Raw genomic sequence first — 13,636 nt, forward strand, 5'->3', positions numbered from 1 at the left:
TCTGATGCGGTAATAATGTTTAAATTTTGGTCATACAACAAACCCACCCAGGTCATAAATACAATTAAATCGCACTTAACTATCCAGCTCGTTTCAAATGGCAGTTCAGTAATTACACGTTTCAAACTAGGAAAACACAGCATAACCGAAACTTTTGTTTGAAACTGGAAATAGTTACCTATTAGCTCCGGCTGTGCTAATGAATTTCTGCAATTTACATACCCTAACACAATTTTCATTCGTACAACAAATATTTCCTTCTATGCTATACATTAATGTTACTTATTTTCTATTTGGTTAAAAATACAGTATGTCCACAAATTATGGAATAAATTAAAATTCAGGGAATTATCTTTCAGAAAAATACTCGGTATGTTATTATTTTTAAACTAAAATTATATATACAAAGTGTTCCAAAATTGAGATATGATCTTCGAGTTGGCATTTTCAAATGAGAACCCCCATTCTACGTAAAGTTACGAGTATTTTCGTGTAGCATATCCTATTTCAATATCAGCTTTTTTCGAAAAAATAACGGTTGAAAAATACATTTTCATGTGACATCTTAATTAAGAAAAACATCACAGTAACTCCCTAACAAAACTGATTCCCACTACAAAAGTCTCGACTATATTAAGTTGTTGTCAAGCAGCCTTTCGGCGAAACTTTTATTATTCAAAGTTATAGCTTTCAACTTTTCAATAGCAGTCCAGGTTAAAAAAGACTACTTACAACTTTTTAAGCCGCTAAAAGTTTGATTGCATGTGCGAGACGCTTTTACGGAGTGGAGATATCTTATTTTTGGTTCGATAAAAAGTTTGGTTTCCCACTTTAGAGAAAGTTTAGCATACGTTTTTCTATAGGGTATATTTTACAAAAAGAAATTCGATTTTGTACAGAATTTTTTATTCTGACTTGTATCGGATGAGTTTATTCTGTTGTGGAGAGTTTGGCAAAGTATAATAGTAGAAGTTTGATGCTAATATACTGTTTAGTTTTGCAACATGATTTCACCATTATGACAAAACAGCAAAAATTTGCCTTACAAAAAGTGACTCTAGAAAGTCCAGGCCCATCCAACTTAATAAAGAGAATACCCCTCTTCAGTTGTCAGTTTTGAGAATCTTGCAGAACTAGAAGTTGATCAATAATGAAAGAAGAAAGGGATTTATAGATCATAGCGTTTGTGAGTTTTTTTAATAGTGTCCTTAGTACGAACAGTGCAAGTGTGAAAGGTTGGTTTCTTAATCTTAAGAAACCAACCAAATATAGAATGAGGTCTTAGAAACTTAAAAGCCCCTTTCACTAAGCAATCTGGAGCTAGATGCCAACACTACATTTGAAGTGAAATGTGATTGTAATTATTGTTTTTTGCAACTCTCGAAGATAACACAAAGCCCAATCAACAGAGAAGATACTGTGGACGAACAATGGAGAACTCTAAAATATAATATCCTTAACGCAGACAACGAAGCTCTAGGAAAAAGACAGGTAGATGTCAACAGAACAAATAAAACACCATGGTTTACACCGGAAATAAAGGAACTATCACAACAGAAGAAGAAAACACACATAATAAAGCATTTACGCAACAGAAACAAAGAATACTCAGACAACCAACGCAACGTGCTTTCTGATGTATTTCGGATTTCGGCCGCTTCAGTTGTACAGGTAAACTCTAAGAGATGGCGCTAATACAGCTCGTCATTGCAGACATGGTTGCCAACTGTTGCAGTATTTCCTATAATCCGCTTTCTTTTGCTATCCCATCTGAAATGCGTAGGAAAGCTTGATTCTTCAAATAAATTTGAATTGAATTACTCGTATTTTGTAAACTAAACAAATAAGAATTTCTGGTTTAAGGTATCGATAATAAAGATTCTATTTATTTTAAAAGTCACAGGACTCTTTTTTTAACGTCAAAACGAAATCCTAAAGGTCACATGACTGTTTTATATGTCAAAGTATTACTTGAAAAGTCACCTGACTCCTTATAATGTGCAAATGGTCACGTGTCGATTTTCAAAAAATAGAATATATTTTTAAGGTCACGTGACTGTAAATAGCAAAATAATGTTTAAAGGGTCACGTGACCGCTATTCAGTTTGTACTGAGATTTGTTAAATTACCTGACTTCCTTTTATGTGCAACTGGTCACGTGATGATTTTCAATACTCAAATTTAATTTTTTAGTCCACGTGACTCTTTTTTAACTTTAAAACGTATCCTAAAGTCACGTGACTCTTTTGAATGGTAAAAAGGTTATTTAAAGGATCACATGCTCGTTTTTCAGTTTAAATCACAGCGTTCACGTCAAACCGGAATCCTATAGGTAACGTGACTGTTTTAGATGTTAAAAATATTATTTGAAGAGTCACGTGACTCTTATTTAATGCCAAAACGGAACCCTGAAGATCACGTGGCTGGTAAATGACAAAATATTATTTGACAGGTCACGTGTTGATTTTTAATAATAAAATTTAATTTTAAAGATTGCCTGACCGTTTGTTAGTTTTAAACTCTAAATCTCGTGACGCATTTTAAGGTACAAATGGTCACGTGACTGTTTTAAGATTAAACATGGAATTATAAATATAATGTATAAAGTATAAAATAAAATAACCCCCCTTGATGGATATGAAAAATAAACTATTAACAAATAACTAAACTAAAAATACAACAAAGTGAAACACAATAATTAAAGAAAACTCACACAAAATCTGTTATTTTTTGTCTAGAAACAAAACAAAAAATGTGATTTGTCAACTAGACAACGCCGCATTAAAACTGATGTTTTCCAACAGTCAAAAGATCGAAATTGCTCACCGCCTACTATACTAGATAGCCTAGAAGCACCCAAGGACGGTAAACAGTACAGGAGTGCTTAATCCCATAAGCGCAATCTTGCCGGTATCGGCTCGGGCCGGTGACGATTTTTACGTCATCATGGGTCTCTCGCGTTCGCGCGATTGTTTTGCGCGATGCGCGATTGCAGTCGATAATTCACGAATATGATCTCGTACATAGCATCTCGGGCGAATATTTAGCGTATTGTGCACCCGAAGGCCCACTGTGACGTCAGAATTCATTCGCCGCCGGGAAACAAAATCGGCCGATCGAGCAATCCTTGACTGTTTAATATCCTTGAGAAGCACCGCCTACTATACTAGAAAGCCTAGAAAGTGCTTGTCAAAAATTCCAATATGGCGGGAATAGTGGTGACAGTTCGTATTGTGGAAATTAAATTTTTTGAGGATTAGATGCATTTTTACGGTTTAAAATCAAAATTGGAGGTTAATTGCGTAAGTTATTTTTGTTTGCTGCCGTTCACAAGTTTTCCAAGCAACATTGTAACAGCAATTCAGGAAAAAGCCCAACCGTGTCAGTTTTTTACCGGATCTAACTCAACAGTGGTTGAACACTTTGAAAGTGGGATGATTTTACTGCAACACTATACTCAATGGTAGGTACGAGTGCTTTCTAGTACAGTAAACTTATTAGGTTCTTGTTACATGCACAGGTATGTGAGTTACATTTTAAAGCATCCTTCATTGTGAGAGCAACAAAAATAATTTTGAATTAATGTTCTTGGTAATAACATAAGAACCATTTACCAGTTCTGCTTACCTAGTTTCAAAGATTTACAGATTTTCTTACATGGAACAGTGTTCAAACTAGTTTGCTGTGTGTTGTACTTTCCAGAACAAATTTGTTTAGGCTGGACTTGATTGTGTATAAAAAGCTCTATCTATACATATTTGGATCAGGAATGAACCTTTCTTTGATTTTTCACTCACAACTTGCAATCAACTACACGAAATAATTTTAAAAAAACATATTTCTTACTACATCTGAATAGGTTTGTGTATAAAACGAAAACCGCTAACGCCGCCATTAAAAGTGACATTTTAGGCTTTCTAGTATAGAGGGCGGTGAATTGCTGCGTCTGGTTTTAAAATTACGCGAATATGCGTTTAGTGGTGCCATCTCACGCTGCTTACTTAAATTAGTTCTCAGTTCCATTGACACACGCGAAAGAATGGAAGTTATATTTCGAAAACCTATTTAAAAAATATGAGAAACCCTATGGCCAGGATTTCCTATGGCCAGTTTTAGATTTGTATAATAAAAGTAATTAATCTGCTTGTTATTGACATTATTGTTGGAAATAAAGACATCTATTTATCTATTCTCAGAAATCTGCCAGGTACAAAAAAAAATCACAATTAAAAATAATAAATAATATAATTTAATTTTAATTTTTATACATCACCTGTACATGAAACCAAACTTTTTTGATGTGACTGATTAAGAATTATAAGTTTTTTACACTTTTTCAGAAAGGAATATTCAGCATACGCTAATAACCAATTTGCGTACATTTTGTAAACATTGTTTGGCAGATTAAAGAAGCCAGACGATGCTTACAAAAGTACAGGCTTTGTATACCAAAATTGCTTTATTTCATGAAAGAGATTTAATGCCGGTTAGAAATTTATATATTTTTTATTAGAAAAGAAAGCGGGTTTGATTTTTATACGTAGATAATAGGCTGAAAGATAAAAACCAGGTTGTTTTGCAAAAAATGGTACCGACATACAACGCTAGACACGCGGCTTTTTCTTTGCGGGTAATAAAATCCTTTATCCCCCATAATTTTGCCTCTCGATGTCTGCGGGATAAAGAGACCTTTATCGCGTGTGCATGACAAGGGTAAATTTTATTAAGGCGCTTTGAAAATTCATGCAAAACCGCATAAATATAAAAATTCGTTCTGCATAGCGTGATATACTGAGTAGAAATGATCACAAGAGAGAGTATAATATGGGATTGTTTGCATTAAACTGACTACCTACACTTTTGCATCGAGCTGAAAAGTTTTCCACTTTGATTTGTCAAATTAATTCATCTGTAAATTTTGCTTGAATAAATTCGATTTATATTACTTTCATCCCACTGGCTGTGTGTTTTCTTGAAATTTCGTTATGAACTTTGCTGCTACGTGTTTTTCACGGTAAACCAATTTGTTGGCGTACAAATTGGATTATTACTAGGTTTTTATAATATATGAGAAGGAAATATAATATTTTAACCTTTATGCTCCTCTCCGTTTTCCATACGACGCAAATATTAATAAGTTTTCCTATTTGCCCGAGTGGCGATGGGTACTAAAACTGTCTGAAAAGAGAAAATTCCGCAGGAATTATTTAATAAAACCAATTAAATGAAACATCGAAGGCATCAGACAAACATGGCTCCCAAAGCGAGTTCCAAAAGTTTCGGCTTTAGCTTTTAATTTACGATCATCTTGTATAATACTGTTGGCCAACTTTTCTCGTAATTCGGCTACGGGGGATAATTATTGGGTTTAAGTGAAAGGTCAGAAAGTTCCGCAATAATTTTCTATCCTTTTAACGACACTTGATTTAGATTGAACGTAATGATCGTTATTCATTCCTGATTGTTGACATCTGTTTGAATTGTTGCTGTAAAACCCATTGATTCAAGATTTATGCTGATAGAATTTTGGATAAAAACGAAATTCCATTAATTCTTCTTCTTCTGCTGCGTGTCCATTAATGGATGTTTGCGATCATATTTGTCCACTCTTCATTTTTACGTATGGTATGCATTAGTTCTTGCATTGTCCTCAGTCCTGTTGACAAATCTAATTCTCAAGCCAAGATCGAAATCAGTATTGGTGAGCACTTTTTTGATTTCATGAACGCACTGCGGGCATTTTCAATCCGGTATCTGATTTCCAATTTTCACACAGCCACGTTCCTAGATATTTAAATTTATTTTCACTGTCAAAATAACTGTCTTAAATCTCAGAAATGCGTTTTAAATAGAATACTGCAAAAACCTTTCTAAACTCTGATTTTTGCACCTTTTGAGCAAAGTTTAGCAGTTAAGCTAGGCAGTCATGTGACCCATTTAGACTGTGAAAACGACTGTTTTAAGCACAGTTTTAGAATAGTCATTAAATTACGTATTCAAAAAGCTGAAAAAACAGTAGAAAATTTAGTACAGTCAGAAAAAAAGCGGTGTCAAAGTTTGAACTGCCAAAATTAGGGTTAGGGACAAAATCGCCTGTAAAACCCACTTGAAGTAAGAAAATGACTGTTTTAAGTATATTTTTCGAATCCTGATTAAATTTCCTATCGAATATCATGAAAAAACACCTCAAAATTTGGGACAGTCAGGGAGAAAAGGGGTGTCAAAGTTTGAACTGCAGAAAACACAGTTTGAAAGGACAGTCAGGGACAAAATCGTCTCTAAAACCCCTTGGAGTAAGAATTTGGCTGTTTTAAGTGCGTTTTTTAAAACTTTATTAAATATCCTATCCAATATCCCGAAAATACAGTACAAAATATAGTATAGTCAAGGAAAAAAGCAGTGTCATAGTTTGAATGCCAGAAACACAGTCTGAGAGGACAGTCAGTTGTATGTCATTTCTTGAAACTACGTGAAATTTTCTTTAAAATAAGGTGCAAGTCAATATTTTGACAGAAAATTCAAAATGACGACCTGAGACGCCATTTTGTCTGTCATTTATTGAAACTACGTGAAATTTCTTTTAAAATGAGGTGCAAGTCAATATTTTGACAGAAAATTCAAAATAACAGCCTGGGACGCCATTTTGTCTGTCATTTTTAGAAACTCCTTGAAATTTTCTTTAAAATGAGATGCAAGCCAATATTTTGACAGAAAATTCAAAATGGCAGCCTGGAACGCCATTTTGTCTGTCATTTCTTGAAACTACGTGAAATTTCCTTTAAAATAAGGTGCAAGTCAATATTTTGACAGAAAATTCAAAATGACGACCTGAGACGCCATTTTGTCTGTCATTTATTGAAACTACGTGAAATTTCTTTTAAAATGAGGTGCAAGTCAATATTTTGACAGAAAATTCAAAATAACAGCCTGGGACGCCATTTTGTCTGTCATTTTTTGAAACTCCTTGAAATTTTCTTTAAAATGAGATGCAAGCCAATATTTTGACAGAAAATTCAAAATGGCAGCCTGGAACGCCATTTTGTCTGTCATTTTTAGAAACTCCTTGAAATTTTCTTTAAAATGAGATGCAAGCCAATATTTTGACAGAAAATTCAAAATGGCAGCCTGGAACGCCATTTTGTCTGTCATTTCTTGAAACTACGTGAAATTTCCTTCAGAATGAGGTGCAAGTCAATATTTTGACAGAAAATTCAAAATGGCGGCCTGGAACACCATTTTGTCTGTCATTTCTTGAAAGTACGTAAAATTTTCTTTAAAATGAGATGCAAGTCAATATTTTGACAGAAAATTCAAAATGACGACCTGCGACGCCATTTTGTCTGTTATTTCTTGAAACTCCGTGAAATTTCCTTTAAAATAAGGTGCAAGTCAATATTTTGACAGAAAATTCAGAATGACGGCCTGGAACACCATTTTTTCTGTCATTTCTTGAAACTACGTGAAATTTCCTTTAAAATGAGGTGCAAGTCAATATTTTGGCGGAAAATTCAAAATGGCGACTTGGGACGCCATTTTGTCTGTCATTTCTAGAAACTACGTGAAATTTTATTTAAAATGAGATGTAAGTCAATATTTTGACAGAAAATTCAAAATGACGACCTGCGACGCCATTTTGTCTGTCATTTCTTGAAACTACGTGAAATTTCCTTTACAATGAGGTGCAAGTCAATATTTTGACAGAAAATTCAAAATGGCGGCCTGGAACCGTCAAAAAATACAACTTTTTTATTTGTCAAGTTACAGTTGACGTCTCGGTGTCATTTTATGTTAAAATTTCCCGGGAAAAACGCTGGTGCAGTCGGTTTTTTGATATCTCAAAAACTAACAGAGTTAGACCTAAAATTTAACATTTTAACTATTTCTTTGCCTCGGCCGGATTAAGAGATACATAAAATCTGACTAAAAAATATTTACAATATAATATGTGATATTATGGTAAAGGAAATTTGACGCCCTCTAGCGGCCAAACGGTGTTATCAATCAACTCATGTGGGGATATTTTTGGAAACCTTTGAATTTTGATGAAAGGACAGTCAGGGACAAAAACGCCTTGGAGTAAGAATGTGGCTGTTTTAAGTGCATTTTTGTAATCCTCATTAAATTTTCATAATCGTGTTGATTTTTCATCTAATCGCTCATCGATTGAGGATTTGTGTAACTTTTAATAATTATTTTATTAACATATCTGTACTTGTACTCTTTCAGTAGTGTTTCTCCTATTGTTACCTTTTTTCGTTTTTTGCCATGCTACATAATATAAATGAACCACTAAATATAAATTATGTAATTTTAATGGTTGTGTAGACACAGTATAAGTGCAACAGCAACGCCACACATAATTTCTATTTGAATATCCGAATGATATCAAATTCAAATCAGCCACTATCATTATATTCCAATTTAGGGATGTTAGTGGTATCGAGACGTAAACTAACTGGAATATAATTATTATTATCATCTTACTTCATGACAATGCGTAAATTCGCTTGTACAAAATCGTAAAAACATCAAATACTAGATTCAATTTAAAATCATCAAACATTCTTTAATTTTTAACGTTTTAAAAACAAAAAAGGCTTAACCAGTCGACATATAACAATAACAATATTCAAAACTCTAATCGAAACTGCCCGTAAAATGGATATTTTATTTGAACATTAATTAATCAACCCAATGTCCGGCATTTGTAAGGACTTTCGTAATGCTTTGAATAGGGAAAAAACGCCAATTTGGAAACACAGCACCCATTGGAATTGCATGTTGTAGTAATATTTTTAATTGAATTTGGTTTTCGGTGCGCATTTCATTTTATGTAATTTTAGATTTTAATTGATTTTTATTAGCAGTTTTGTGAAATAATGTCAAAATGTATAGAAACTTTTTGTAATAAAAATTGTTTTTCTACTCGAAAGAAAAAAAGTTCCACTTTTTTTGCTCTAGTACGACAAAGTTACTTTTCTGTACTAGTGAGAGAAAGTAATCTGATTCTGTGTTTTAATTAAAATTTAAACTAAAGTCTTATAGTTTACTTTATTAAAACTCAAAAATAATAAATAAAGCATGGCGCAGTCAGTAGGATTTGAACTTACACTCCCAAAGGATGCTTTATTTGACTGAAGCAACAAAATTTATGGTTATTCTGAAGGGGTAAATTCGTTGTGTCCGCCCTTAACTTTGCTTGGACCCTATTAATGTGTTGTACAAAAGGTAGATTGAGTAACAATGTGTTACAGAATTAATTCGAGAAGAAGAAGCTTTTGAAGCGATTTTTAATGTGTGAATGTTGCCACAAGTTAATCTCTCTTGGGTAGTCACAAATAAATCTCTTTTCAATTTAATAGGTCTTTTTGCATACAACGTAGAGTATTCAGTTTTGCATATAAAGTAAAGTATTCACTTTGTGTGTGACCAGTAAAGCTGATTACTGATGGACCCATAAAGGAGTATTAACTAGCTACAAAGATTGAACATGGTTCGATTGAATCGATTTATCACCTAAGCTAAAAGCTGTTGCAGAGGTCGCGGAAGAAAGTCTCTTAACTGTAAAAAGTAAGCCCTGATATTGTTTGCAAAAGCAAATTTAGATTCAACTGGGTGGAAAGTACTCACTTTCCACCCGGGTGGAAAGTAAGAGCAGGTAATTTTCATTTTTCCACCTAGTTTGTACATAAGAATTTTTGATTGATTATCTGATCAAACGTTCATACTTCTGGTTTTGGAGCAAGACAAATTTCGTTTGCCCTTCGACATCTCATAGGCCTGTGTTTTGTAAATTAATTTCTTTTTTGAAACACAGAAGATTATCATCCACGGGAGGTTAAAAATAGAGATAACTTAAATTTTACTTCCTATTAAAATGAAATGTACACACAGTTTTACGTCAAATAATAAAGAATAACATTCTAATTGGTCGAAAATCGAACAGTTGCACATTACGTTTATTCAGCTTGCTGAAATCTGGTTGCTTAGAAGGTTAACAAATACGAGAAAAACAAATTAAACTTTCTGCCCCAATACACATATTAATTTAATTTAAGCTTTGTTATTCCCTTATACGCACATCCACATATTATATAGGTCCCAGACAGCCGAAGGCAATTTGAATATAAAACGTTTTTTTTTATGCTGCGGAAGCAAATTGGATTTTTTGGAAATTAGAACATTATATTTTCTTTACGTTACTTCCTATTTTTATATTTCGATTTTTTTCCGTTGTCGTGCGTAAATCCTTTGGAAGGGAAAAAGTTAGTTGACTGAGCTGTTTTGAAATTTTCCCCATCTATTAGTTTAGACTAGTTTAAATTGAATTTTCAGTTCAATTTGGCACTTCTAAAGTTGCCGAGCATATTGATGTTTTAATTTGAAAATGCTGTTGTTAATGGTGTGTAGAAGCTTGGCAGAAAAGTCCTAGGATTGTAACTCAAGCATTTTGAGATGGATGTATACCACCATGATTAGACCGAATATTATGTATGGGGCGACTGTTTGGTACAATAAAACCAGACAAAGTACTGCCATGCTTATGCAAAACAGAAGATGCTGGGGCAGCTTTGTTTAGAATGGTAACTAAAAGAGCTTGGAAATTTCTATCGAAAAGCATTCCACATCTGACGTATCCGAAACATGAAACTACCAAAAAATATAACTTTTGAAGTACGTTTTTCACTAAGTTAGAAACAAGAGATAGTCTGGGCGAACACACCATTAAATGGTATGCGGATTGGTCTTTCTTCTCAGTCAAGACTCCTTTTACAGGACCAGGACCTTTCTGTGGTTTGGGGATGACACCTGTAAACACGAGAATAAATTGAAGGAGGAACACGAAAAAGCCAAGCTCTGGAAGCAACTCACTGGATTGGCACTCTAAGAAAATTGGATTACAGCCGAGAAAGGAGTAAAGAATTTGAAAAATTGAGCAAAAGAAACCTACGCTCTCTCACAGGTTTAATTTCAAGACATTGTCTCTTGGGAGGCCATCTGAAGCAGATAGGCCTACACACACAAAGACTGCAGATTCTGTGGAGATGAAGAAGAGACTTCTGAACACCTGCTTTGTGTATATCTGAAACATACAAATTAATGTTTGGTAGCAGCATCATCCATGATGGGAAGATTTCTTCTCTAAAACCGACTCAGCTGCTGGCCTGCTATTAAGACATTGAAGCTGGACGAGGAACTGTGATGAGACTAAATTCAGCCTAGATCCTAGTGACGGAGGGAACAATAAGCCTGAAGGCAGTGGATTGTCATCTCGACAGCTAAAAAATACAACCTACAATCTACGAATCCTCAAGCTTATGACTTAAATCCCAAGATTTGCAACTTAAATCGTTCTCTCAATCAACTGAAACATACAAACCAGTAAGTTCTCAAACTCCAATTTTTCCTCTTTGAAAAGTATTCTTGCTATTTTGCCACTTATAAAGTACTCTCGGCTGAAGTTTTAGCATTTTACTCAGCTATCTCAAACTATATTACTGGTCTATGGCTCAAGAGGACCTAAAATGTAATATATGTAATATAAATGACAAGTGTCATAATTTTAAAACTCCTACACATCGCAAATCCCTCTTATCAATGCACAACAATTAATTTCAACATTATATTTCAAAAAATCAATAAAATGTCTGCTGTAATTGGTTGAATGCCTGAATGGTCACGTGACACTAAAATTTTATGACTTCTAGCCAATGACTGCACTTATTTTGTGGGCTACTAGTTTTTTAGAAATTTTCTCTGCGAACAGACTTACTATTGAAACAAACTAAAAAACAAATAATTCAGTAATTTTAAAAAAAGCTTGACTCAACGTTACATAAAGTAGGATTTAACAGGTAACTGGTTACCTAAATGTTGGTTTGTTCACAAGTACTCATGAATTTATAGAATTTTAGGTGGAATGTGTTTGATTGCTCTGTCAGCTATAAATGAACGCAGCATTCATAAAAACTCCCGATTCCTACTACGAACGCTATAAAGCATACCTTACGGCAATACTATGTTTGGTATTCAGGAAGCGCTGAGCTTGAACGATGAATATTCACTACACCGCTTACGTAACGCTTAAATTGGTTAGATGTATTAACATTCCTTCCGCTTCCTTTAGTTACAGTAAGTGGTGATTATGGGAGTGACATATTCCTGGAAATCCGTTTTGCGTTTAAAATGCGTACATTACTCATGGGGCTGTCGCCCGGCCCGAATCCCGGCATCGGGAGCACGAAAATGTCGCACAAATGAAAAATTAACTACTTTTCGTGGGCGGTGATGCTGAATTTCGGCTATATAAACAGGTGTTAGAAAAAATCACACGAAAAGGTGTAAAACGCATGGCTTTAAAACCACATTCAATAGGTAGAGCCGATACTTGATCAAGTATTTCAACAAACAATTTTCAACCAACTTTGAAGAAAGTTTTTGTTTAAAATCGCAAAATTTAAAATTCTCAAGTAATTGATGAAGCTCAGAAACAAAGCTAAAGTACAATATAAAGATAGAATAGCTCAACAAGGAGAGGATGAGGAGGAGAAGGTGAGGTATCTTGAGTATTTACAGAGTCTGGAATATTCATAAATCTCGGTTACATGAATATTGGATGAAATATGGAAAAAATGACCACTTCAACTAAGAAATTCTGAACATTAAATGTTAATAATTATGTTTCCGCTCAAGTAATATAAATTCCACATTTTTAAATGTTTCCGTTCAAGTGAAATAAATTTGATTTATTTCCTTCGTGACATTTGCCCCTCCTCCATGAAACTGGCCCTCCAGTTTAAACTAAAAGAGGTAACTCCTACCTTTGACAATGCTAATTACTAATCTTTACTTTACTAAATTACTAATTTATCTCCATATTTTTTTCAGGTAATAACCAAAATACAAACGATACCACTTAACACCGAAAGAACAAAAATAAACTTTCTAAAAAAAATTTGGTAAGTAAATCGACAAAACTAGAAATCACCATTTTCACAATCAACACAATGAGCACCGCATCATCTACGAAACAGACATTGAAGTAAGTGTTCTCCATTTTGTATCCTGCTCTTTTAGTCACTCATAATCATATTGAATATAAATGGGCTAAGTGAGTCGTCTTATTGCTGTGCGTATTTGCACTTCTTCATGCAGTTAATAGATGTCCTACTTTTATATCGATAGTCCATTTTTAAAATTATTCTCATAACTCGTTTTTGAGCAATAAAAATGTTCTGAACCCTACCATCTCGGCCCCAGAACATAATACCATACTTCAGTCTGGATTCAAAATTGGCGCTATACAGAATTTTTAGACATTGCTCACTTAGATATTTACCAGTGAATCGTATTCCGTAGCAGATAGTTCCCAAAGTTTTCAAGAGTTTATCCAAATGAAAAGACCAGTCAAGGTTCTCATCCAGATAAACCCCTAGGAACCTTGTGTTTTCAGATACTGTTATGTCTTTTCCGACAATCGGGAGTCCTTCCAATTTACCAAAGTTTGATTGATGTTTCCGTTCAAGTGAAATAAATTTGATTTATTTCCTTCGTGACATTTGCCCCTCCTCCATGAAACTGGTCCTCCAGTTTAAACTAAGAGAGGTAACTCCTACCTTTGACAATGCTAATTACT

Source organism: Ips typographus, linkage group LG5 (assembly GCF_016097725.1).
Source record: "Ips typographus isolate SLU linkage group LG5, UJ_Ityp_2.0, whole genome shotgun sequence".
NCBI classification, from domain to species: Eukaryota; Metazoa; Arthropoda; class Insecta; order Coleoptera; family Curculionidae; genus Ips; species Ips typographus.